This window comes from Sapajus apella, unplaced genomic scaffold (genome assembly GCF_009761245.1).
Source record: "Sapajus apella isolate SASKATOON/1434 unplaced genomic scaffold, GSC_monkey_1.0 scaffold40, whole genome shotgun sequence".
NCBI lineage: Eukaryota > Metazoa > Chordata > Mammalia > Primates > Cebidae > Sapajus > Sapajus apella.
Window position 1 is genome coordinate 19,898,491 of NW_022436980.1, and position 27,437 is coordinate 19,925,927.

Below are 27,437 nucleotides of genomic sequence, written 5' to 3' on the forward strand. Positions count from 1 at the left end.
GGACACCAGAAACAATATTCATTCACCTTTATTCTCACTTTTTTATTCACCATAGATTCAAAGTTGCCCTCCAAGAATTATTTTTCAAATTACACCTACAGTAATAAAGAATATCAGCTTAGGTGCTCAACTATTCCTCGGACAATTAAGGAAAAATACAAAAGGCTGAACTTTGGCATGGGGACAGTGGGAAAGAGCATATTTCTAAACATCATTTGTTAACACATGGGAAAAGAAAGTGACAATGTGCCAGACCCTGAAGGAAAGATGACATACTTCAAGCCTGTGGCTTTTCCTGAAAATTTATTTTTTCAGACATTATCAAGTTCCTCATTAAGAATATTCCATTCCTGGCTGGGTGCGATGGCTCATGCCTGTAATCACAGCACTTTGGGAAGCTGAGGCAGGCGGATCACCTGGCATCAGGAGTTCGAGACCAGCCCAGTCAATGTGGTAAAACCCTGTCTCTACTAAAAATAGAAAAGATTATCTAGGTGTGCTGGCACATGCCTGTAGTCCCAACTACTTGGGAGGCTGAAGCAGGAGAATCGCTTGAACCCCAGAGGCAGAGGTTGCAGTGAGCCCAGATCATGCCACTGCACTCAAGCCTGGATGACAGAGTGAGCAAGACTCTGTCTCAAAAATAAATAAATAAATAAATCCATCCCCACATCTGGCAATATGCCTCATGATTCAGCACCATCAGTGATTGAGAACACATGGAAAAGAAAATTCAAAGGCTTAGCCAGGCTCAGTGTGAGAGCAGATGCTGTTCTCCATAAAATGTAGGCCCAGGGCTCTCTGGGGGCAGCGATGGGTGCCTTTCCAAAGATAGTCCCCCATCTTTTCACTTCACAGGGACTCGTCTCATGCCAGGGAGAGAATGCCTCAAAGTAAAAATCTCCTCCCAGTTGACCTCTTTCCATTCCAAACTTTTCAAAAACTATTTCCTTCAACACATTATGAAAAAAATATGGGCTCTCTTAATTTCAGAAAAATTGAAGAAGGATCCATTAGGGTGGTATATAAATTCAATTTCCAGTCCAAATATAAGACAGGGTTTCACCACGTTGGCCAGGCTGTTCTTGAACTTCTGACCTAAGGTGATCCGCCTGCCTCGGCCTCCCAAAGTGCTGAGATTACAGGCGTGAGCCACCATGCCCGGCCTTCTTTTTTTTTTTTTTTTCACCATAGCCCTTTCTGAATTCCATACAATTTCTGTGTCAAAGAGAACCTGGACCAAGATGCTGATGGAAAGGCAATCATGAGTTGGGGAGAAAAAGAAGGAGAATAAAGGGAAGAGACAAAAAGTGGGGATGTGGGAATAAGACTGAGATGGAGGTAAAGTAAACTTCTCGACTTTGCCTTCAGTGGTTTCACATTGGTAAGCTAATTCACTTCCTGTAGAAAAATCAACTCCCATCCGAGAACCAATCAAAACACAGCCACTTATCCGGGCACAGAAGCAGTTTCATCGACTCACTCCACCTGTTTTACTCATTACTACCACAAAACATAAGTCATCAAGCATGAAGCCAAAAGTAAAACCAGCAACACTTACCACAATTAACATCAATTAGATCGTATCAAGTCTCCAGTGCATTTCTCTCCAGAAAGCATAATCTTGCCCTTGATTGAGACTTTCTGGTAGGCTAATGACCATGCATCATGTCCAGGAGTACGCAAGGCAGTCCAGAGCTCATCAGATAAAAGCAGAGAGCTCTCACCTATGCTCTCTCTTTTTAAATTTTTTATTGATACATAATCATTGTACATATCTGCAGAGTACATGTGCTATTTGCTATCTGCAGAGTACATGCATACAATGTGTAATGATCAAATTAGAGTATCAGGGATATCCATCACCCCTGAAACATTTATCATTCCTTTGTATTGGGAACATTTCAAACCTTCTCTTCTAGCTATTTTGAAATAGATAATATATTGTTGTTAATGATAGTCACTCTACTGTGCTATCAAACACTAGAACTTATTTTCCTATATGAATGCATATTTGTACCCATTAACCAGCCTCTCTTCACCCTCCTCCCACACCCCTCCCAGCCTCTGGTAACCACCATTCTACTCTATATTTTCCTATGATCAACTTTTTTAGCTCTCCCATAATAGTAAGAACGTGCGATATTTGTCTTTCTGTGCCTGGCTTTCAATTTTCCCAAAGACTGATCCTTCGACTTCCATTCCCATCTCTCAGAGCAGGTAAAATTTCTATCAAATAACAGTAATATCTTGTCATCATCTCCAAGTAGGAGCTTCCCTACAAATTCATCTGGGCTACAATGTTTTAAGAAAAGTAGCATTTTCTAGTAGCCAAAAGATTTGTAAACTGTATGCAGACAAGCCACATTTCTGTATGGGCAGAGTGGGAAGGAATGCCCAGGTACCAGTCAATCTGAAGAAAACATGTTTGTTTTGGCAGCCAAGGGTCTAACTAGGGACATCCTAATGACATAGCGTCAGGTTCAGTTTGAAGGATGGGAGGGAATCAGAGAAACAGGCTTGGCAACCAAATTTACAACTGTCCAAATCTCAGAAGAAGAACAGACATCCCAGGCTCAAATTGTGGAGCTCAATTATGAACCTCTAGAGCAGTAAGTCTATTCATGATACCAGAATATCCCTCACTGACCCCGCCTCCAACCTCTGCCAATGAACAAGTCTGGCCTCTTCAGCCTTGACCAAATCCTAACGAGACTTTACTCACTTCACACTCTGTATGTTCCTGTTGGGTACCAAAGGGCTTCTGTTCTGGAACATGGCTGAGCTAGCCCCCTCAGACCTGTCCAAGACCTTGGCCTGCCTGGTTTGGTCCTTACTGCTCTCAAAGGCTTTGAATCTGAGTCACACACTGACCTCGGAAAACTTGTCCCATCTCACCCACCCACCACCAATACCCATGACTCCTAGCTCCAGCCCCTTAGGATGCACAATGTAGCTGGCCAATAATCTTAGCTGAGTCTTCCTTACCATAATCCAATGGCAAGGTTGGAGGTATCAAACACAGGAAAAATATTTTTTAAAACAGTCATAGACATGAAAGAGGAAGTGCTATCTCAGAAGCCAAGATAAATATCAACACAGACCACGGTTTGGCAGTCTCTAGCTTGTTATGTATAAAATGTTCCACTGAAGGCTTAAACTGTTGGACTCTTTAATGGTACAAAAATGTGCATGGAAGTACACCTCCAGGACAGTCAGGGAGAGTGGTGCGTTCCCATTTTAAACTACATTGCTATTTTGAGGTGTCAGACATTGTAAATTTTACCTTGTTTGGCGCTGGATATTTTTTTATTCCCATAAATATTCTTGAACTCTGTTCTGGGATGACCTTAAGTAACTTAGACGCAGTTTAATACTTTTGCCAATTGCTTTTTAATAATTTATTAGGCAAATATGGAGCAGTGCTTTAGACCGCTAATTACTCCCTACTACTGAGGCAAGGCCTTCTTGACTGTTCTGCCAATAACCTTTGAATTACAGGTTTTCCAGTCTGGCTGGAAGGAGCAGGCAATATTCCCAGCCTTTTGTGAGAGCCAGGTCTGTTCTCTCCCTCGACAAGCTTGGCCCCCAGTCCCCCGTAGATTCCCCACATGCAGGTGCTGATCAGTGTGATGCTGAATCCCCGAGGGCTCCCTCTGCAGTTATTGGGGTTCTCTCTCCATGCAGCTCTCTCATTTCTGGTACTCTGTTCTGTGAATGCTAACCACCTGGGTTTCCCCAGCCTCTTCACACCTTCTCCTCAAATCAAGAGTCTGAATTGCACTTGAGTTCCCTTCCCTGAGTCTCAACCTGGAAATTCTCTCTACGCCGTAAGCCAGAGCAGTCCGAGTGTACCCCTTTTGTCTCCTATTTCTTAGAGATCACCTCTTCATCACCTGATGACTGGTGTTTTGAAAATCATTATTTCACGTATTTTAGCTGACATTTTTGGTTGTGTCACGCAAAAGGTAAATCTGGCCCTGTTACTCCATCTTGGGCAGAAACAGAACTTCTTTAAAACACTTTGCACTCAATGCCAATATCATTACACAGAAAAGATACTCCTAAAACCAGTGTTTTTCGAAGTAAAGTCCTTGGACCAGCTATGTCAGAATCACTTGGGATGTTTGGCAAAGATGCACTTTCCTGCATCACATTCTCAGATCTATTAAATATATAGTTCCTGGCACTAAAATGTGAGAATTGTTGCCATTGCCATGACAATTAATTAGCAAAAGACAATGAAATTTTCTTCTGAAAGTCCAAAAATCATTGGAATAGGCAATGGATTAAAAAGTCAAGGGTGTTGGGGAAGTTAGAGCATATTGGGAAGTCAGTTTCCTAGAAACCACGGCTCTCTGTTGCTCAATGAACAATTTCCTAAGTAGCTGCTTCCTTTTCATTCATTGCCATGGTACAGCACGTGCGTGGTGAGATGGGGAAATAATCCTGGCCACCTGCACGCAAGAGGTTCTCTGGGCAGCAAGCATTAAACCAACCAGGAAATTGTTTAACCAAGATGTGTGCTGCCACCTTAGTCATGAAATAATCAATACAGTGATGGCAGTCACACTCCCCGGCAATGAGTTCACAACAGTAACAACAATCACACGCTCAAACTTTTGTTCTCCAATCTCAGGAGCATTTGGAATGACCCCTCCACCATCTTAACTCACGACAGGTCCACTTTCTGGGGAAGGAAAGACATCGTCTAAAAAGCAGGTACAGTATGAGACTTCAACCGAATACAGGCATCTTCAGGCCGAGCTCATCAGAGGGGCAACGTGCTATACCACATAAGCATGATCGCACACAAATCTTTTCTGAGACTTGGTTTGGGTCATCTTGCTCATTTAGAAACTAGTGGCAAGGCTCTCACTGCTGGAGAGAAAGCGATAGAAGCACTTGTCCACGCTTGATCCAGTAAAGGAAAACAAAACAAAGTGTATTTCACATCCCAGATTATTATGTGTTCTCTATTCGAACTTTTACCCACGCCTACCTGTGTTTCTTTTTATTTTTTTAAAGACGGGGTTTCACCGTGTTGGCCAGGGTGATCTTGAACTCCTGACCTCAGGTGATCCGCCCGCTTTGGCCTCCCAAAGTGCTGGGATTACAGGCGTGAGCCACCGCGCCCGGCCCGTTTCCTTAGCATTGGAGATAGCCAGCAGGCAAGGAGATGGAAGCAGGTGGCTATCAGCAGGGCCAGACGACCCAGGGACTTCTGGGCTGTTGGTAAATATCTGGGTTTTAATTTAAATGCAATAGGAAGCTACTGGAGGGTGTATCCAGGGAAATGATGTGACTTTTAGTTGTATTTTTCAAGGACCACTCAGTTGCTTTGTGGTGCATGGGTCATAGGGGGCAAGAGTCAAAGTCAGCATTCCCTTGCAGCAGTGCTATTTCAACCACAGCCTGCGGACCAGCGCTAGTCTACCAGCTGTTACCATCCACGAGGACAGAAACGGACACAAAATGTTTAGAGGCTTTCAAACCCCTTGAAGTAGCTTAACATTGTGGCAATATACAAGCGATTTTTTTTTTTTTACAAAAATATAAGGCTACAATGGACTCAGAGGTGGGTTGGGAACTGGTCCTTTACCACAGATAATTTGAGACACCTTTGCAGTAAGTCACGGAAAGGGTGAGGGATGCTTGAGCAAGAGTGGATTGGACAGAGGAGACAATGTTTCACTCTCCCGGGATTAGAAATGGACAGTAAAAGCAAGCCGGAAGTTCAGGATACGGAGGCTAGAGCACCCAGTGACGCCTCTGCCCACCTGCATTAAACCTGAGCACCCGCCAGTTCTCTGAAAAGTGGCAACCAACAACATTGTTTCATTCCTGAAAAGAACGTTAAACATGGCATACACGTTAACAGTTCAGACACTGGAGTGAAGCTACCCTATGTTTAAATCCTAATTTCACCACTGTGTGACCTTGCAGGAGTTACTTAACCTCTCTGGGCTTATCAATAAAATTATCAATAACAATAGCCTCGTCCCGACAAGCTGTCTGTGAGGGTGAAATAAGAAGAAGCCTGAGAAGAGGTTGACACCTAATCAACAGTCACTCGGTCATTAGTTGTTAATGCATCTTCCTGTGAAGCAAAAGCTTCATAGCAAGACTGTGGTCACAGAATCACTCACTTTTGTGCAGTACCTTACGCTGGACAAAATCCCATCGCTTCATGAAACCTCTGAATGACACTTAGAAGTAAGGAGGGACGGTCCCAATTTTCTGTTGAGGAAAATGAGGTTTAATTTATATAGAGAGGTTCCCAAACTTGCCCCAGGTGGATGAGGTATTGATTCATCTGTCTGCTCCTCCACTGGAAACAACCTGTCCAAGAAGTCATAGAAGCAGCAAGAAGAGGCCAGGCACTGTGGCTCACACCTGTAATCCCAACACTTTGGGAGGCTGAGGTGGGCAGATCACTTGAGGTCAGGAGTTCGAGACCAGCCTAGGCAACATGGTGAACCTCACTTTACTAAAAATACAAAAATTAGCCGGGCATGGTGGTGTATGCCTATAGTCCCAGCTACTAGGGAGACTGAGGCAGGAGAATTGCCTGAACCCAGCGGGTGGAGGCTGCAGTAAGCCGAGATCGTGCCACTGTACTCCAGCCTGGGCAACAGAGTGAAACTGTCTCAAAAGAGAACAAGAAGGAGAAGGAGGAGAAGGAGCAGCAAGAAGAAAACAAGATCATCCTTCTCTTTGACAATCCAGCTTCACACCCAAGTACACACACAGAGGTCAGTGCAGAAGGAGGAACAGCAACACCAGGGATGCTGGGGGTCAGTTCTCCCGGGTACCTGCTGAAAGGTAAGATGCCTGGAAGGAGTCTGACCCCAATACTCCCCATTCTTCCTCCGCACAACCTTTTTTACCCTCTTTTCACTTTGGCTTCCTCTGGCCTTTATCCCCAAGGTTTAGCCATCACATGATTTTAATGTGAGCATTTTTCTATAATTTGTTTTCTTCCTTGCTAACATTTTTAATATTATTTAATTTTCATTACTTATTAAAATATACAGTATTTAGGCCAGGTGCAGTGGCTTGCATCTGTTATTCCAACACTTTGGGAGACCAACACAGAAGGATCGCTTGAGGCCAGGAGTTCAAGACTAGCCTAGACAACACAGGGAGATCCTGTCTCTACAAAAAAAAAAAAAAAAATTAAGTTAGCTGGGCACAGTGGCACACACCTGTAACCCCAGTTACTTGAGAGGTTGAGGCAGGGAGATGTCTCAAGCCCACAAGGTTGAGGCTGCAGTGAGCTATGATCATGCCACTGCACTCCAGCCTAGGCAACAGAGTGGGACCCTGTCTCAAATTTAAAAATAGATAAATAGATAGCTAGATAGACAGATAGTTAGATGATAGATAGATAGATAGATAGATGATAGATAGATAGATAGATAGATAGATGATAGACAGAATCCCCAAAGCTGTCCTCAATGCATTTCTTACTATGACTACGATATATCCCTCGATTTTGGTTTTTTTTAATTTGCCTGTAACCGTTTGTCATGATCATTAGTCTGAATTATTCCTGGCTTGTAAGGAGAAAGAAAAAATTAGATAATTGGTGAAAAACTCCCTGAGGTGAAGAAAGGCAATGAGTCTTCAAACTGAAAGGACACATTAAGAGAAAAGGTATTTAAAAAAACAAAACAAAAAATCCATACCTAGACATATCAAGGTCAGATCTGGAACTTTATCCTTCTTGTATTTCACAGTGTGAGGGTAGTAATAAAAAATGTAGGTCTATAAATTTAAGATAATTAAAAGTAATATCTTTTACTGAAAATGTAATTAGTGGTCAACTCTGGTCTGAGATAGACACAGTCTCTACACACAAATGTTTGAAGAACGTATTCTGAATTTTATGAGAGTAGTTAATAATCCCAACATTTTGATATTTTACTTTATTTCTTTACCTTTGGAGGAATCTTTAAGGAACTGCTATGTCTCGTTTTAAGAGACATCCGTCTGAAGTTCAGATATTGCTTAAATTTCGCTTTGGTTTCTTTTTCTTTTTTGAAATTTAAGATAAATTAAAAGTAATATTTTTTACTGAAAATGTAATTAGTGATCAACTCTGGGTCCGAGATACATACAGTCTCTGAACACTAAGAATTGGGTCTATTTGAGGCAACCCTAGGTGTTGACTCAAGTCAGAAAATGGACTAATTACACTACTTGCAGGTCATTGAGGGGGATTTCAGATGTCTCCTGAACACCTGTGTCACTACCACGGAATGACTGCGGCACTGAGGGACGTTTGGCTCCAAAAAAAGTGAAGTTAATAGAAGCTCTATAAACATTGGTGAGAAAGAGTCCACCTTTCAGCTTAGTGAGACACGCGAGTTTTCACGGGAACGAGGCAACAGGATAAAAAGGTAGCCTCTGTAAACATCCAAGAAGAAGGAGTTTCCATCCATTGTATTTGTTTTCAATTAGGACCTTAGGTAGTGCTTTCCTCCAACTGTGACTGCGTGAGGCCGGATCTAAGCGTTGTCAGGAATGAAGGAAACTAGTCCACCTGTGAGGGTTTGGAACTTCGGCTGGGAAATGCCTCCCACGAAGATCTGTGGCTCTCAATCCAGGCCAAGCATCAGATCTCTGGGGAATTTTCACAGATGCCTTAGCCTCACCCCACACCTTCTGAAAGAGAATCTCCAAGGGCAGGACAAGCATGGGTGTATTTTTTAAATACTCCACAGGCAATTCAGCTGCACATAGGTTAAGTACCACAGGACTAGCCTGTAGAATTCTCGAGGGGTAATATGCTATCTTTTGGAGGCAGTGGGAATGTTCAATGAAAGAACTAAAATCAGAGAAATGTTCACGTTTCAAAAAAATACAATTTATCTTTCTAAAGATCAGTTTCCTTAAGCATATCACATTTTCTAAAAATCCATTTTCTCATCTACTAAAAAGAATTTAGTAAAATATTGTGTATGTGTCTTTAAGCCTGTGGAATTTCAGGAATTCTAGAGAAAGGTGCAGGCATGCCACCCACTTCCTTGCTGTGGGAAGCACCACCTTGCTGGTCATTTTCTTAAAATTTCTCTTGAAGGAGAAATAAACTAAGCCACAGAGGATAGCAACCTTTGCACAAAACAGCAGGAAGAAAGGAGGCATTTGCCTCTGGACCTGTTACCACTTCAGGATTGCTGATGGCACCAGAGGGGCCCAAGCTGCTTAGAAGTGGTGGTGGGTGGACGCAGAAAGAATTTGTTGTCTTCTGAACTTTCACAGAGACAGCCAAATGTGAGAGTCCTTGGCAGGGGCAATGAAAGTCAGACAAGACTGGAAAGAGTCAGGCTGATGGTTCACAGAGAGGAGCCAAGAGTCCAGAGAGAGGGATGAGTGTAAACAGGCCTCGTTCAGCAAATGTAGCCCAGTACCACTGTTACGTCTTATAGAAAAAGAGCATTCTTTCACTTGAATGCTGTTGTCTGTTCTCCACGACAGAGTATGCTTGTGAGATCTCTAGGTCTCAGTGGACAGATTGAGATGTGTGTATTTTATATTGTTGAGACTTTTAAAAAAACAAAGTCAGAATAATGTATAAAATATGGTCCTATTTATATTTTAAAATAATATTTATGTTTAGATCTCTGCCTGTGAATGGACTCTTGGAGAAGGTCTAGAAAAATATAGACCAAACTATTAACAAAGTTTACCTCTGGGGAGAGTAGTGGAAGGGAAGAAAACAGGTAAGTAGAAGGGGAACCATTACTTTGGACTCTGTACAATCTATTTCAATTTTATTTGACATGAGGACATTGCTTTTTTAATTCTAAACACCACAAAAAGGTAAAAATAGTTAAAAAAAAAAATAGCTATCAGCCACCATTACCCTTTGACCACAGGAATAATTTTTCTTGGAAATACTAAAAGCTACAATAATTTTTCCTTGGAAGTACTAAAAGCTACAGAGTGTAGGAGTTTGGCTTGTTTCTTTGTCTCACTCTGCTGCCCAGGCTGGAGTGCAGTGGTGCTGTAACGGCTCACTGCAGCCTCCACCTTCTAGGCTCAAGCGATTCTGCTGCCTCACAGCTCCTAGTTACAGGCACGTGCCACCACACCCAGCTGATTTTTGTATTTTCACTAGAGATGGGGTTGCACTATGTTGCTTAGGCTGGTCTCGATCTCCTGGCCCCAAGGGATCCACCCACCTGAGCTTCCCAAAGTGCTGGGATTACAAGTATGAACCACCGTACCCAATCCAAGTATAGAACTTTTGAGTAATTCTATAAGAAAAAATCAGTACTTTAGACATAATTAGAAAAATGTCAAGAATAAATCAATATTTTTATACTATGGCTATGTCTATGCTAATGATATCTACATAGATATAAACATTAAAATGCAACCATTTTAATAATTTAAAATTATTAATGAATTGCTTAACTATCCACATGCAAAAGAATGAAGGTGAACACCTATTAACTTATGCCATTTACAAAAATTAACTCAAAATGGAACAAAGACATACATATGAGCTAAAACTGTAAAATTATCAGAAGAGGACATATGGAAAAAGCTTCAGGACATTGAATTTGGCAATTGTATCTTAGATATGACATCAAAAGTGCAGGCAAAAAAGAAAAATAAATAAATTAGACAACATCAACATTTTAAACTGTTATGCATCAAAAGACACTACCAACTCAGTGGAAAGGTAACCCAAAAAATGGAAGAAAATATCCACAAATCATGTATCTGATAGGGAATCAATATCAAGAATATATAAGGAACTCCTACAATCCACAAAAAAAAAAAACCCTAATTTTACAATGGGCAAAAGATTTACAAATGGCCAATAAGCAAATGAAATGATCTTTAACATCACTAGTCATTAGGGAAATGCAAGTCAAAAGCACAACAAGATGCTTCACACACATTAGGATGTCTATTATTTTTAAAACTAAAAACAGAAAATAACAAATGTTGGTAAGCATGTGGAGAAACTGGGACCCTTGTGTACTGCTGTGGGAATGTAGAATTAATGGTGCAGTTGTTGTGAAAAAACAGTAGGATGGTTACTCAAAATATTAAACATAGAATTACCATATGATCCAGCAATTCCACTTCTGGTTATATACCCAAAGTAACTGAAAGCATGGAGTTAGATATTTGTACACCAATGCTTATAGCAGCATTATTCCCAGTAGCCAGAAGATGGCTTATTAGTTAGGGGCCTCGGTTCTCCAGAGAAACAAAACCAACAGGATACACACACACACACACACACACACACACACACACACACACACACACACACACGGGAAGATTGAGTTTGAGAATTGGTCCACACAATTGTGGAGGCAAGTCCAACACCTACAGAGTAGGCTAGCAGCCATACTAGAAGTCTACTGATTTAAATATTAACTTCATTGGTATTGGACCACTTTCACACTGCTATAAAGAAATACGCGAGACTGGGTAATTTATAAAAGAAAGAGGTTTAATTGACTCACAGTTCCACATGGCTGGGGAGACCTCAGAAAACTTACAGTCACGGCAGAAGGCAAAGAGAAAGCAAGGACCTTCTTCACACGGTGGCAGGAAATGGAGAAAGCAAGGGGGGAAAGGGCCCCTTATAAAACCATTAGATCTCATGAGAGCTCACTCAGTATCGCAAGAACAGCATGGAGGAAGTCGCCCTCATGATCCAATCACCTCCCACCAGGACCTCCCTCACCACATGGGGATTGTGGGGATTACAATTCAAGAAGAGGATTGGGTGGGAACACAAAGCCAAACCATATCATCAACTAAAAAATACCTTCAAAGAAACATTTAGAATAACGTTTGGCCAAATAGCTCAGTACTGTGGCCTAGACAAGCTGACACATACTTAACCATCACAGATGAAAACAACCTAAATCCCTCTACCAACAAATGAATGGATAAACAAAAGATGGTATATACATACAATGAAATATTATTCAGCCTTAAAAAGGAAGGCTATTCTGGCACATACTACAACATGGATACTTGAAGGCATTTTGCTAAATGAAATAAGCTAAACATAAAAGAATAAATATTATATAATTCCACTTATATGAAGTACCTAGAATAGTCAAATTCATAAAAATAGAAAGTAGAATACTGGTTTCGGAGGCGGATAAAGTAAGGGGTACAGGGATTTATTGTTTAATGTGTATGAAGTTTTAGTTTGGGAAGATGAAAAATGTCTGCAGACGGATGGTGGTGATGGTCACATAACAATGTGAATGTACCTAATGTCATTGAACTGTACACTTAAAAATGGTTAAAATGGTAAATTTTATGTTATTATATATTTTACCACAATAAAAAAAGAATTATGGCCGAGAGCAGTGACTCACGCCTGTAATCTCACCACTTTGAGAGGCTGAGGCAGGTGGATCACTTGAAGTCAGGAGTTCGAGTCCAGCCTGACTAACATGGAGAAACCCCATCTCTACTAAATATACAAAATTAGCCAGGCATGGTGGTGCATGCCTGTAATCCCAGCTACTCGTGAGGCTGAGGCAGGAGAATCCCTTGAACCTAGGAGGTGGAGGTTGCAATGAGCCGAGATCGTGTCATTGCACTCCAGCCTGGGCAACGACAGTGAAACTCTGTCTCAAAAAAAACAAAAAAAAAAAAAGAAAAGAAAAGAATTGTTTACATGTACAGGTTTTACTGTGAGCCAGGTGACATACTAAATGCTCTCCATGGATTTCCTCATGTAATGCATATGAGTATCCCCATATTACAGGTAATAAAATCTTCTAGAAAGTGTCTTGCTCAAGGCTACATTATTAAGAATCAGATCTGAAATTCAAACCCTCACAGCCTGACTTCAAAGCCTGCATGCTTAGTCACTAGGACATACTGATAACTACATTAGATAAAGAGCAAACTAAAACATTTTTCAAATATTTTAAAGTTGATTCAATACACAAAATATTTAAGGAATGAATTCCCAATAAGGTAGATGCCACATCCAGAATGGGTGTGATTAATAACTATACACTGAAAATAGCCCTTCATTGACATTCACCATGAGAAGTACTTAGCCCAAAACCACAGCATCTCCAGAAATAAAAAGAGAAAGTGGTATGCCCCAAAAGTAAGAGTGGAATGTTTACCTAGCATCTGCCCCATTTTCCCACAAATCTTGGGACATTTCATAGTTTTCTATTTATTTTCTTAAATAAAAACAGTGTGATCACAACTTCCTTCTTCAAAGGGGACAGTCATTCAACTGACATGTATCGATTGCCCACTAGACAACCGTGTGCTATGTGGGTTTTGTTCAAACAAGGTGAAAAGACAGAGCGCATGCCTGCAATGAGATCCACGTGTCTCCAGTTTCCACGTGGAACACATATCATAGACGAGATTCATGTTGATATTCTGGCCCTACCAAGCAAGTTTTATCAACTCAATCTCTCCAAGTATGCCCTTTCTCCAATGATCTTCCTTCCATGTACTTCTCAACTATCACCACAACAAACAAGAGCAGTCATCGCTATATTATACCCAAGGTAGTGCAGCCTGTTGGTTAAGGCTTGGGTTCCAAAGTTAGACTCGGTCTGCACCTGCCACCTGTTCGCTGTGTAATCTTGGGCAAATTTCTTAACCTGCCTTTGCTCCTGTCTCCTCAGCTAGAAAAACAGGACACAAATAGGTACCAACCCTCACAAGATGGATGTGAGGATGACATGCGCATCATCGGAACGTCCACCACGTATTAAGTGATCAGAAAATATTAGTCATAGATGTATCAAATAGCCATCTGTGCATAACGGACTGTTCCAGGGATCGGGGGAGAAGAATAAATGATCATCCAAGAGAAAGGGGGCCTTAGAGATCAGTTCACAGGTGATGGCAAGGAGGACCACAAGGGCTCAGTGTCTTGCCTGAGGTCACATAGGTGGTCAACAGCAATACTGGGCACAGTTCTCTACCACAGAACAATGTTCTCACAGAAGAGAAAGCAAGGGAACTCCAAAATGACCCTCCACTTAGGTGCATATTACAGTTCTTGTCTACTTCAATAATTGTAAATTATGAAGTTAATGTTTTACAATGTGAGTAGATGATTCTATCAGCAGGATGAGAAAGAGCTACTTGGCACACACTAGGGTGTATATGAGGATGGGGAGGGTTGTAGAAATCACATCCATGTCAAAAACTTTAGAGAACGGCCTGTTAACAAAAAGTAGCCTGAGTAACTGCTCTGAGCACAGACCACTGAAGCAGAGCTCCAAGATAGCCACCACAGAATGAGTCCAGAACACAGGACCCAGACTCACTGCCCATCCCTGCCTGCCCATCTCCTTGGATGGAAATGACAGAAGCAGTGAAGCAGATGGGAAGGGAATGCTGGGCAAGAGAGGAGACTACATCCCAGAGATGGATTATTACAGAAACACTTCTTCTGTGTAACTGCTGCCAGTTCAGCTTGCCATCTCCCCACCAATCTACCTCCCAAGCCTGTCTTTCCTCATCAGGTAATTCATGCTATAGCTTCATACCTCTCCCACCTTTCCAAACTTTCCTTGAACTAACCTCCCACAGATTATCCCAATGTCCCAAAATCCCCAGAATAGCTCCTCACTTTCCAGACACAGTGCCTTTGCCCCTGCGTCTCCTTCCTCCTAAAATGCTCCTGTTGCTCTATAATCTCTTCCCTTCCTCCCATTCCCAAACGAAAACTGTTTGGCAAAACCCATTCCCAGGAATGCAAGCCCTTCCCTGAAGTCATCCTACAACAGATGGCCTTTTTCCGTCCCCTGCACTTCCAGAACCTTCTAGATCTTCCTAAGATGATCAATTCTACCTCACTCCTAATTCAAGACTCTCTCTCCTTGACAGCCTCATACAATGCTGGCTAGCAAGTGGTCAGCACTCAGTTAATACCAGTTGCTAGAGCAGCAGTCAGAATGGCAGCTGGGGAAACTGATGTGCAGCAGTGCAGGCTGGGAAGGAAGGCACGGAGAGTGAGTACAACAGCAGAGGCATACTATGGGACTATGGGCCAGAACTATTCCAAGTGTTTCATGTATGCTAAGTCAGTCCTCAAGACAACCCCATGATGAGGTAGGTGACATTATTCTCAGCACATTACAGCGGAGGAAGCTGACAGCAGAGGAGGAAACTCTCCATGTTAGAGAGGAGGAAGCTGAGACACAGAGGGGCTCAGGAACTTGCCGGAGATAAGTTACTGTGGGGCTGTGAATTGAACCAGGCCACCTGGCCCTTTACATTGCTTTTTTGCAACACTGTTCCTTCTAAGTCTGCCTTCCTCCAAATCACTTCAGCTGCTCCACCCACTTTGTATGCATTACTTTTCTGAACCAGAAACACACTCTGCAACTTTTAATTATCATACTAAATTCCCATCTACTGCTTTCTGAGCCAGAAATTAAAGATACATTCTATCCAGCTCTCTCATGACAGTAAATAACATATGACAAAAGTCTCAAATGCAAAACATTGCCTAAACAGAGGGGATTATAGATGTTTCAGATGGAGTGGGCCTCAGGCCACTCACCCGACTCAATATTTTTCATCATTCTGTTTCTAAATCTTGAAATGTATACTGGAACTATCTGCAAGCATGTACATATAACAATTGCATATTATTTTGATAGAATTATTGTTTTAATATACAATTATAAGGTGGGGCACTGTGGCTCACACCTGTAATCCCAGCACTTTGAGAAGCCAAGGCAGGCAGATCACCTGAGGTCAGGAGTTTGAGACCAGCCTGGCCAACATGGTGAAACCCCGTCTTTACTAAAAATACAAAAATTAGCCAGGCTTGGTGGCAGGCATCTGTAATCCCAGCTACTCGGGAGACTGAGGCAAGAGAATCACTTGAACCCTGGAGGCAGAGGTTGCAGTGGGCCGAGATTGCACCATTGCACTCCAGCCTTGGCAACAAGAGTGAGAATCTGTCTCAAAAACAAACAAAAAATATACCTGCAGCATATAGAAAGTATATATACTAGAGTATATGTAGAGTATATGTATACTCTAGTATATATACTTTCTATATACATATACTCTATGTATACTCTATATGTATACTCTACATATACTCTAGTATATATACTTTATATAATGTACTGTATATAATATACGATATATTATATAAATATACAATTATAAGTTTATGAACACAGAAAGTGGTCTGTCACATGTTTCTTTTTTTGGGTTTTTTTAACAATTATAAAGGAATTCAGGTATTCCACTCTGGATAGGAGAGTACCAAAAAGACATCTATTTGGCTTGCAGCTAACTCCAGATTTAAGTGAAAAATCCAGCAGCTACCTACATAATATCGGTTTTTACATAATTATATTACACATCCTATTAACGGAAGCAAAAGTGCTAATTCTGAATAGGTCAGATAATTTTTTTAATCTCCCATCAAAACACCCCCAGAGTCGGGGACAGAAGACGATTTTGGCTTACAAATGTGCACAGTATTTTCACAGAAAGAAAACAGAGAAATAAATTTATCAATAATTCAATTTTGGAGTTAGAGGTTTACAACAGAATGCCAGTCAAATTTCTGTTCCCAGAAAATTCAAAACTAGTGCACCAAAAAAAAAGAAAAATTTAATACCAAACCAAAAATTTTAAAATTAAAATGTTAGCGAAAAGGAAGAGAAGGGAGCGAAGGGTCCAGTTTGTGGCACCAAGCGTGATTTTTCTCCCCTGGTTGAAGAGGAAGCTGGTGAGAACAGCGAAGACACAGGATAGAGATTACAGCAAGAGAAATATATCCAGCACGTATCCAAAACTTACCCAACTTGGTCTGTTTACTCTTTATTTTTCCCAGTTTGCCAGTTTAAAATCAGACAGCAGCTGGGATTTTGTTGTTGCTGTTTCTGAGCTTTTGATCCAGAGCCCCATGAACATTAAACTGTGTGTTGGATGGGATCTGGCCACGTCTCGCATTAGGGGGAAAAAGTTTTAAACTTCTGGGTCCCTGGTTGCTTCTCTGGGAGAACGAATAAATAATAAGTGGCGAGAAGGAACGGACGTGGGGGACGTGCTCGGCTGACGTCGGCCCGCGAGGGGGCCGCACAGCCCCTCAGCACAGCTGTCCAGATGTGCTTCATCGGTTCCCCCGCGGGGCACGGGCCTCGGCGGCCGCGGCTGGCACAAACCCCAGCTCATTGGTGGCCGCGGCTCCTCGCTTGCCGCCGATTGGCGGGGAGGCCCGCCACTCCTGGAGGCCTGGGGCCCGCCCCTCCCGCAGGCCCGCCCCTCCCGCCGGCCCGCTCGCTGCATCCTCTGAGGGAACGTGGAAGTGCGGCGCCGGCGCTGATGTGGCACTCGGCGGCTGCGCGCCCGGGACGGCTCGGGGCCGAGAGGGGTCGCCGACTCCCAGGGCTTGCCCCCGCCCCGGCCTCGCTACGCCCCTTCGTGTAGACAGGCCGCTCTGTTTAAACAGGATCATGGAGCCGTCTGGGGGCTGAAAATAAGGCGCGCCTGGTGCTTGGCGTGGAAGAGGCTCCGGGCTGCCCACGCCCCCAAAGGACGTTCGGGCCGCGCCTTGGGATTCCTCCCTCTTCACTTTCTCAGGGAGCCAATAACAGGGCCCAAGAGCCTGCTCCCTGGGGACGGCATTCTCTCCTTCGCGGGAGGGAAAACCCTAACGGGCCCTTCGTTGAGGTCCTTGTTAGCCAGAATTGTAGTCTCTCGGAGATGACCAGGGGTGGGCATGAGACTGGTCCGGCAGACCTGCTTGGGTTTTTGCGCTGAGTGATTGATGGCTGTTGCAGGGAAAAGGGAAATTATTGCTTTGTTATTTGAGAAAGGACTGCGCCAGACGTTGCTTTGAACTTGGTCTAGTGGTTGGAGGGTGAACCGGTTTTTTGATCAGTTGGTTAGGAGGAGGGGAAGAAGTAAGAGATCTGCAAATCAATTGCCGTTATAATTTGTGCATATTGACAGAAACGTGACCTCATTGAAACAATAAGATGACAAGAGCCACACTCCTTGGGCTGCACACCATGGAAGGCACCAGATCCTGCATTAAACCACTTTTACCTGCAGTATCACATTTAAATCTTACAACCACCTTAGAAAATATATACTAAAAGAACCTCCATGACCCAACCCCTATCCCAGCATGCCACAGATGTCTGCAAACATATGTTTGCAGTACTCCATCATGGATACATAAACTCATCTGCCATTTGCCATCCCTGCAGCGGTCACAATTTATTGTGAGTGTCCAAGCTTTCACTACAATGACAATGTCTTGTTTGTTGGTATATTTGTCATCTATTGCTGTGCAACAGATTAGATACACTACCACAGATTTAGTACTTCATGAAACACATGTATATCACTGCACAGTTTCTGAAGGTTGGAAGTCTAGGTATGGCCTAACTAGATCCTCTGCTTATGCTCTCACAAGGATGCAATCAAGATGTCAGCTGGGCTGCATTCTCATCTGCAGGCTCTACGGGGGAAGAATTGCTTCAAAGCTTTTTCAGGTCATTGACAGAATTCATTTCTTTGCAGTTGTAGGACTAAGTCCCCAGTTTATTTCTAGATGTGAGCTAGAGGCTGCCCTTAGCTCCTAAAGACTGCTCTTAGGCTCTCAGAGGCCATCCACAGTTCTGAAAGGCCAGGAGGTAGAGATCACATGGGCCACCTACAAGTCTTTTTGCCACAACTGGATAGTCAGATACCTCAGTTTCAATGGACCTGACTGCAATATTATCATAACTCTGTAAGACCCCAAAAATGCAGGAGCCTGCTCACCGAGTAAATTGGCACTACATGAGTGGAACCACAACACTCTAATCCTTCTGGCAGCCAAGGAAATCCATGAAGGGGCAACCTTTGAATATGGCCCTTGAAAGTAATGTGTCATGCGTTTGGCTTTCCGAATCATTTGTAATCTCACAAAAGTACACCTTTTATCACAGAAGCCACTCAACAATGGGCTGATATTCAAGGTATTGATTAACCTTCCACACTGATTACCATCAACAGCATCTGATATTGACCAAAAATCTACTTAAAAAAAAAAGAATCCTTCTGCTTTCAGGAAGATGGAGTAGACATCAGTATTCCATTTCTCCTGCTAAGCACAACAAAAAATCCTGGACTTTATATATTCTCCAACATAAGAAGACTCCAAGAGATTGAGAGAAGACAGGTGAACTAGAAGTCTCAGAACCCAAGGGAAGGCATGATGCTGAGTTCCCTGGGCTTCCTTTTTGTTGTTTCTTTGTCCTAAACTTGGAGCTGAAGAAGCCAGTAACCCAAAAATGGCAACAAGCGCAGACCAAAAAAAAAGTCTCAGTGAAGCCTGCTGTCTCTAGTCAAGGACCAGGAAATGGGAAGCCTAGAAAGACATAAAAACTTTTAGGCAGTAATGGCTCTACTTCAGCCAAACGCCACAGGAGAAACCCTGGCCCTACTCACTCGTACATGAATGGAAATCCGAGACTCCTGCCTTTTCCAGGTTATCACAAGGTGACGATGCAGAAATCTTTAACAAAGTATTAGCAAATGGAATTCAGCAATATAGAAAAATAATTATACACCACAACATAGTGGAGTTTTTTCCAGGGATGCAAAATTAAAATTCAAAAGTCAATCAGCCTGGGTGTGGTGCCTCATGCCTGTAATCTCAGCACTTTGGGAGGCTGAGGCCGTCGAATCCTTTGAGCCCAGAAGTTTGAGAACAGCCTGGGCAACATGACATGACCCCATTTCCACAAAAAATATGAAAATTAGCCCAGCATGGTGTTACGCACCTGTAGTCCCAGGCACAGGTGGGACTGAGGTGGGAGGATCACCTGAGCCTGGGAGGTTGCGGCTGCAGTTACCACTGCAGTCCAGCTGGGGCAACAGAGTGAAACCCTGTCTCAAAAACAAACAAACCAACAAACAAAAAACGAATGTTAATCAATGCAATTCCTGACACCAACAATCTAAAGAAAAGAAAAATCCCTTGAATATATCAATCAATGTAGAACAAGCACTTGACAAAATTCAGAACCATCAAAATGCTCAGAAAAATAGGAATAGAAGGGAATTTCCACACTTGATCAAGAACACCTACCAAAGTACCTACAACTGACCTCATACTGAGTGTGAAAGACTGGATGCTTTCCATACATACTTTGTAATTCCATTTATGTAACATCCTTCAAATTACAAAATTAGACAAATGGAGAACAGATGAGTGTTCGCCAGGTATTAAGGAGATGATGGAGTAGGAGGGAAGTAGGCTTCGCTATGAAAGAACAACATGAGGGATCTGTGGGGTGATGAAAATGTTTATTAACAGTGTGATGGTATCCACAGGATATTGCTGAGATATTGAGATGTTGTAATTCTGCAGAATGTTACCATTGGGGAAAACTGGGTAATGAACGCACAGGCTTTCTCTGTATTGTTTCTTATAACTTGCATTTGCATCTATAATTACCTCAAAACAAAAAGTTTAATTAAAAAAATATTTCTGACTCTACCTCCCTCACCTCCTCCTGGCCCACACAATTTGGTAACGCAGTTTAGTCACTGGATACAGCATTCTCCAGAAAGGGATTATTTTGCTTAGCTGCTTCCTGGATCATGTCCTAGATGAAAGGAACAGAGGGTTATGAAAATTTGGGATCTTGGCCTGACCATTCTTGGGCATGATGTTTCTTTCTTTCCCTTAATGGTAATACTAGGCCAGCTGGGCTGGTGTACCCTTCAGAGTAAGGCTGGACAAAAGGCTAGGAGATTCGAACTTAATTCTTGTTCAGCCACCTGCAGTCTCTTGTTGGGCTGACCTTGTCCCAGATCGTAAAGGTAATGAACACTTAGAGTTGAATACACTGCTCACCGAGTCCTCCTGTCGTAGCCTGTGCAGGCCCCAGCGGTGGACATAAGGCATTTCCGTAAACTTTATCAAAATGTACTATCCTTCCTGCACCTGACCCTCTGGGCTTGGTGTGGCTAGGGGACGACTGGGGTGAAAGGAAAGCAACAACCCTGGCACATGAGGAAGATACACCTTAGACCCTGTGATATACAGAGGAGGGAGGGACATTAATGACACTCTGTCTTTCAAAACTGCCTTAGAGCCTTCCTCACAGAGAAAATGCCTTAATGACACTCTCCCAAACGGTGACAAGTACCTTGAATTTTACTGTTGTTTTGCCACCCTGTCAGACAGCTCTAACCACAGTTTGATAACCATTCCCTTAACCTTACCAAGAAGACTGCTGGTAACATCAGAGGATGGCCCCAACCCCTATACTTCCCACACTAAGCACCTATCAGCACCTCTGAGTGTCCTCTTCACTCCCATCCTCAGTCACTCTGCGGGGTAAACAAATGCCACTCAGCCAGTGGCACGGGCACACAGGACAGATTGGACTGGTTACCCTCAGGTAGCCTTTCCAAAAACAACTAGCATCAATTATTCTAACTTAACAAAGAACCTCAAGACTTACCAACTAGCCAAGAAGCCACACTGGAAGAACTGTCATTTGTACTCCTTCCTCCAACCCCACTGATGTGGGTTCCCCGAAGGCCCAGCAATTGTTGACACCCCTGGTCTTTCTAGGGGAACCATGTGCATTCCCAGTATCATCCTTCTTGAGAAGCCTGGCATTAACTTGCCTTCCTCCCAAAAACATACTGGGCTGGGCCTGGTGGCTCATGCTCAGAATTTTAGGGGGCTGAGGTGGGAGGATTGCTTGAAGCTAGGAGTTCAAGACCAGCCTGGGCTACCTAACAAGAGCCCATCTCCACAAAAAATTAAAAATTAGCCTGGCATGGTGGTGTGCACCTGGAGTCCCAGCTCTTCCAGAGGCTGAGGCAGAAGCGTTGCTTGAGCCTAGGCGCTGTGACAGCACCACTCCAGCCTGGGCAACAGAGGGAGACTCTGTCTCTTAAAACAGCAACAACAAAAACCATAGTGAGTTGCATCTTAGTTGTCATAAGAGACCTCCTCGCATTTAAACAAACACTACCAGCAGATTATGTAACTTTCAGATCACTGTGGAGCCCTCTTTAAAAAGTGAGACTAGGCCGGGCGTGGTGGCTCAAGCCTGTAATCCCAGCACTTTGGGAGGCCAAGGCGGGTGGATCACGAGGTCAAGAAATCGAGACCATCCTGGTCAACATGGTGAAACCCCGTCTCTACTAAAAATACAAAACATTAGCTGGGCATGGTGATGCATGCCTGTAATCCCAGCTACTCAGGAGGCTGAGGCAGGAGAATTGCCTGAACCTGGGAGGCAGAGGTTGCGGTGGGTTGAGATCGTGCCATTGCACTCCAGCCTGGGTAACAAGAGCGAAACTCCGTCTCGACAAAAAAAAAAAAAAAAAAAAAAAGTGAGACTACCCTTGGTTACTTGGAGAAGCTTCCCAAAGGGAAAATGATTCATTACTTATGCACACTCTTTTGGCAGTTTTTCCAACAATGGGAGTTGTATAATTAGAAACGATGGGCCAGGTGTGATGGCTCTGATCTGTAATTTCAGCACTTTGGGAGGCTGAGGCAGGCAGATGGCTTGAGCTCAGGAGTTTGAGATCTGCCTGGGCAACATGGCAAAACCCCATCTCTAAAAAAATACAAAAAGTTATCCGAGCATGGTGGCACACACCTGTAGTCCCAACTACTTGGGAGTCTGAAATGAGAGGTCACCTGAGCCCAGGAGGCAGAGGCTACAGTGAGCCGAGATCACACCACTCTGCAGTCCAGCCTGGGCAACAGAATAAGACGCTGTCTAAAAAAGAAAAAAGGAAATAAAACGAAAGAAACGAGAGAGAGAGAGAGAGAGAGAGAGAGGAAGGGAGGAAGGAAGGGGGAGAGGAAGAGAAAGACAAATCCACGATCATCACAATCATAGTAGGATATCTTAATCTCTTTCTGTGCCAGAGCAAGTAAGCAAAACCAAATTTTAAAAGTGTGGAAAAATGTAAACGTGCAATTAACAAATGTTCTAATCAACATTATACAACACATAAAACATAGAACTATACCAAACAACTACAAAATACATTTTTTTGCAAGTACACATGAAGCATTTACCAAAGCGGACCACGTGCCAGGCCATGAAGTAAGTTTTAACAGTTACAAAGGATTCGAAATCATAGAATATATTTTCTGATCATATGGAATAAATCTAGAAATCAATAACTAAAACTAAATAAACTACATGACTTTGGAAATTAAAACACACACAGACACACACACAGACACAGACACACACACACACACACACACACACACTCTTTGACCTAAGCCATTGTAAAAATGCAACCCCAACGGAAATGAGGAAATGTTTGAGCTGAGTGGTAGGTAGCATATCAAAACTTGCAGGATTCAAGGAAAGCTATGCTGAGAAGGAAATTGATAAACATGTTAGAAAAGGTAAGGATGGCTGAAAAAAATCAATGATCGAAGCCTCTATCTAAAGAATGTAATAAAACAACGGCAAATTAAACTCACAGGAAATAGTAAAGAAGAAATGAAAATAAGTACAGAAATGAATACATTAAAAAATAATGCCAGGTGTGGTAACTTATGCCTGTAATCCCAGCACTTTGGGAGGCTGAGAAACGGGGCTCAGTTGAGCCCAGGAGTTTGAGACCAGCCTGGGCAACATGGTGAGACCCTGTCTCTACAAGAAAATTTTTTAAAATAGCTGGGCTTAATACTATGAGCCTGTGGTCCCAGCTACTGGGGAGGGTGAGGTGCGAGGATCACTTGAGCTCAGCAGTTCCAGGCTGCAGTGAGCCATGTTCACAGCACTGCACTCCAGCCTGGGCAACAGAGTAAGACCTTGTCTGTAAAAAATCAAACAAAAAAGAGAAGTAAATATATATGGAACAATATGAAAAAGACAGTCACAATATATTGTTAAATAGAAAAAACCAATAGCAGAATATCAGGTGTTTTAAATGTGTGTTTATAACTATATAAAAATGTTCTCAAGTTGGGTGCAGTGGCCCATGTCTATAATCCCAACACTTTGGGAGGCCAAGGTGAGAGGGTCACTTGAGGCCATGAGTTCAAGGCCAGCTGGGCAACATAATAAGACCTGATCCCTACAAGAAAAAAAAATTAGCTGGGCATGGTGGTACAAACTTGTAGTCCCAGCTACTCAGGAGGCTGAGGCAGGAGGATCACTTGAACCTGGGAGTTCAAGGCTGCAGAGAACCGTGATTGTGCCAGTGTACTCCAGCCCAGGTGATAGGGCAAGACTTTATTTACCTAACAAAAACTAAAAATAAAAAATAAATTTACAATATATATAGATATGTATGTATCTCCAAGTTTATCTGAGGAGATTGATACTGGCAATGATATTTACTCGCTGCTAGATATACCAGAATGCTGTTTAGATTTATTTTTACAGTAAGCATATATTCATTTTATAATTTACAAGTTTGAATTTTCAAATAATTTCAAACTTTCTAAAAAATTGCAAGATCACTACAAAAAATTTCCATATGAGGCTGGGCGCGGTGGCTCACGCCTATAATCCCAGCACTTTGGGAGGCTGAGTCGGGTGGATCACGAGGTCAAGAGATCGAGACCATTCTCGTCAACATGGTGAAACCCTGTCTCTACTAAAAAAAAAAAAATACAAAAATTAGCTGAGCATGGTGGCGCGCGCCTGTAGTCCCAGCTACTCGGGAGCCTGAGGCAGGAGAATTGCTTGATCCTGGGAGGCGGAGGTTGCGGTGAGCCGAGGTCTTGCCACTGCACTCCAGCCTGGGTAACAAGAGCGAAACTCCGTCTCAAAAAAAAAAAAAAAATTCCCCCTCAATGCAGATATCGCAATTGTTAACATTTTACTACCAAATTTGCACTCCCTCTCTCATATATATCTGCATAAATATATATATATATGTGTGTGTGTATTTCATAAACTATTTGAGAGTAAGCTGACATAATACTCTGTTTTCTGTTGATACTCCAATATGCATTTTCTAAAAACAAATGTACTCTTTTGCGTAATCTCAGTATAACCATTCAGATCAGAAAATTAACATGAATACAAAATTATCATATAATTCGAATACCCCCATTCAAATTTCACTGAGTGTACCAATAATAGCTTTCACAGGTCAGGATCTGACACAAGGTTAGATGTACATTTGTCGTGTTTCTATAGTGTTCTTCAACCTGAAACAGCTGTTCAGACTTTCCTTGTCTTTCATAACCTAGAATCATATGTCTGAGAAGGATTTATGAGCAGTGTAAGTCACACCAAAAACAAACACAGTCTATATAATTCTATTTATATACATTTCTAGAATATGAAAATGAGGCTGAGTGGCAGTGGCTCACACGTATAATCCCAGCATTTTGGGAGGCTGAGGTGGGTGGATCACCTGAGGTCAGGAGTTCAAGACTAGACTGATCAACATGGCAAAACCCCGTCTCTACTGAAAATACAAAAATTAGCTGGGCGTGGTGGTGTGTGCCTGTAATCCCAGCTATTCGAGAGGTTGAGGCAGGATAATCACTTGAACCCAGGAGACAGAGGTTGCAGTGAGCCAAGATCATGCCACTGCACTCCAGCCTGGGCGACTGAGTAAGACTCTGTCTCAAAAAAAAAAAAGAAAGAAAATTAATACAGTGACAGAAAGTAGATCAGTGGTTGTCTAGAGCAGGATGGGAGGAAGGAGCAAAAGGGAGGGTTTCCAAAGGGGTACCTAGGTCAAAATTTATCAAGTAGGTAAATTTTATGTTCTGTGTGTTTAGCCACAATAATAAAAAAAGACTTTGGGAGGCTGAGGCGGGTGGATCACGAGGTCAAGAGATTGAGACTATACTGGCCAATATGGTGAAACCCCGTATCTACTAAAAATACAAAAAAAAATCTTAGCTCACTGCAGCTAAAAATGGCTCACTGCAGCCTCAACCTCCTGGGTTCAAGTAATCCGCCCACCTCAGCCTTCTCAGTAACTGGAACTACAGGTGCACACCACCACACCTGGCTGTTTTATTTTTAATTTTTTCGTCGAGTTAGGAGTCTCGCTATGTTGCTCAGACTGGTGGCGCACGCCTGTAGTCCCAGCTACTCAGGAGGCTGAGGCAGGAGAATTGCTTGAATCCAGGAGGCGGAGGTTGCGGTGAGCCGAGATTGCGCCATTGCACTCCAGCCTGGGTAACAAGAGCAAAACTCTGTCTCAAAAAAAAAAAAAAAATTGTCAAATTGTACACTTTAAATATGTGCAGTTTATTGTATACCAATTGTACTTAAGAAAGCAGTTTAAAATGGTGTTTTTAAGTAAAATAATGTAAAAAAAGAAAACGATTACACAAAAATCTTTGATCCCACAATTATTATTTCCTAAGGATGGATTCCTGTAAGGAAATGTGCCAGGTGAAATAGTAATAATGTTTGTAATATTCTTGAGACACCAATTACGTTGAAGAAAGGTCGAACACCTCTCATCTCACTCTCCCAAGTACTGAGAATTGCCGGTTAAAAACATTTGTCAATTACATCATTTTAAATGGCCTCTTGTTCTCATTTACATTTTTATTAGTATGGATACCATATTTTAAAGAGAAAATTTACCAGCTAGAGGGGTTCAAAGGAAGCCATTTAGGGAAATGTGGCTGTGGAACTTAGGTTTTGTAAAGAATGATGGATGGTGCAAAGATGTTCACCTGAAGAGACCCCATGATACCAGACGGGCAGAGAAAGGTGTGAGGGCTCTTCAAGGAACTATGACATCATTCAGGAGAGGATTCAGACCTTTGCTCTGGGGTACCAGAGGGTAACAAAAAGACCGAGTTCCATGTGGATGGAATCCTTCAAAGAAGATTTCAGCTCAGGATGAAAATGGATCTTTGGGGGTCAAAGAGTGGACAGGATTAAAACAATATCAACTACTAGAGCTTTAATGCAGTGAAATAATTAATAAGAGTTTTTTGTTTGTTTTTTTAATAATTAAAAGAAAAGCCTATAGCACCCTGTAGTCCCAGGCGGTCTCCCATCCAAGTACTAACCAGGCCTGACCCTGCTTAGCTTCTGAGATCAGGTGCATTCAGGGTGGCATGGTCATAGACAAGAACTTATTATTATCATACAATGAAGATTAATCTGCTTTCCTACCCCTTAAACTAATCAGGAAAAGCTGGGACAACCTGGCAGACATATTGCAGAGGGGGTTCCTGCCTCAAATGTGAGTTTGAACTAGACAGTCTTGAATCATGCTTTTTAAAAGAGCTCTGATTTGTTATTCTCATTCCCCTTCTTTCGCTTTTTTTTTTCTCTATTTGCTCCTGTAATTCTCTGAGCGCAGTGACTTATCTACCTCACTGTATTTGCAAATTGAGGGGTGAGAAATATAGGCATTTGTTTGTAAGAATATACTGAGCAGGACGGGTGTGGTGGCTCATGCCTGTAATCCCAGCACTTTGGGAGGCTGAGGCGGAT

The 27,437-nt window shown here is 42.5% G+C and overlaps 1 protein-coding gene and 1 pseudogene across 4 annotated transcripts in view; both read right to left on the reverse strand.

The window, feature by feature from the left end:
- Positions 1-17,156, reverse strand: part of TMEM45A (transmembrane protein 45A) — an 81,181-nt gene extending 64,025 nt beyond the window's left edge. The window contains exon 1 of one of the 4 annotated variants that reach the window (XM_032299285.1): positions 16,810-17,124. The gene's annotated coding sequence lies outside the window, so the exon portion shown is untranslated. Of the gene's footprint in view, positions 1-2,725; positions 2,865-16,809 lie in introns of those variants that run through there. The other 3 variants (XM_032299282.1, XM_032299280.1, XM_032299283.1) reach the window with 3 other exon arrangements.
- A 9,802-nt stretch (positions 17,157-26,958) lies between these two features.
- Positions 26,959-27,067, reverse strand: LOC116565636 (annotated as a pseudogene).
- Between the last annotated feature and the right edge of the window lie 370 nt (positions 27,068-27,437).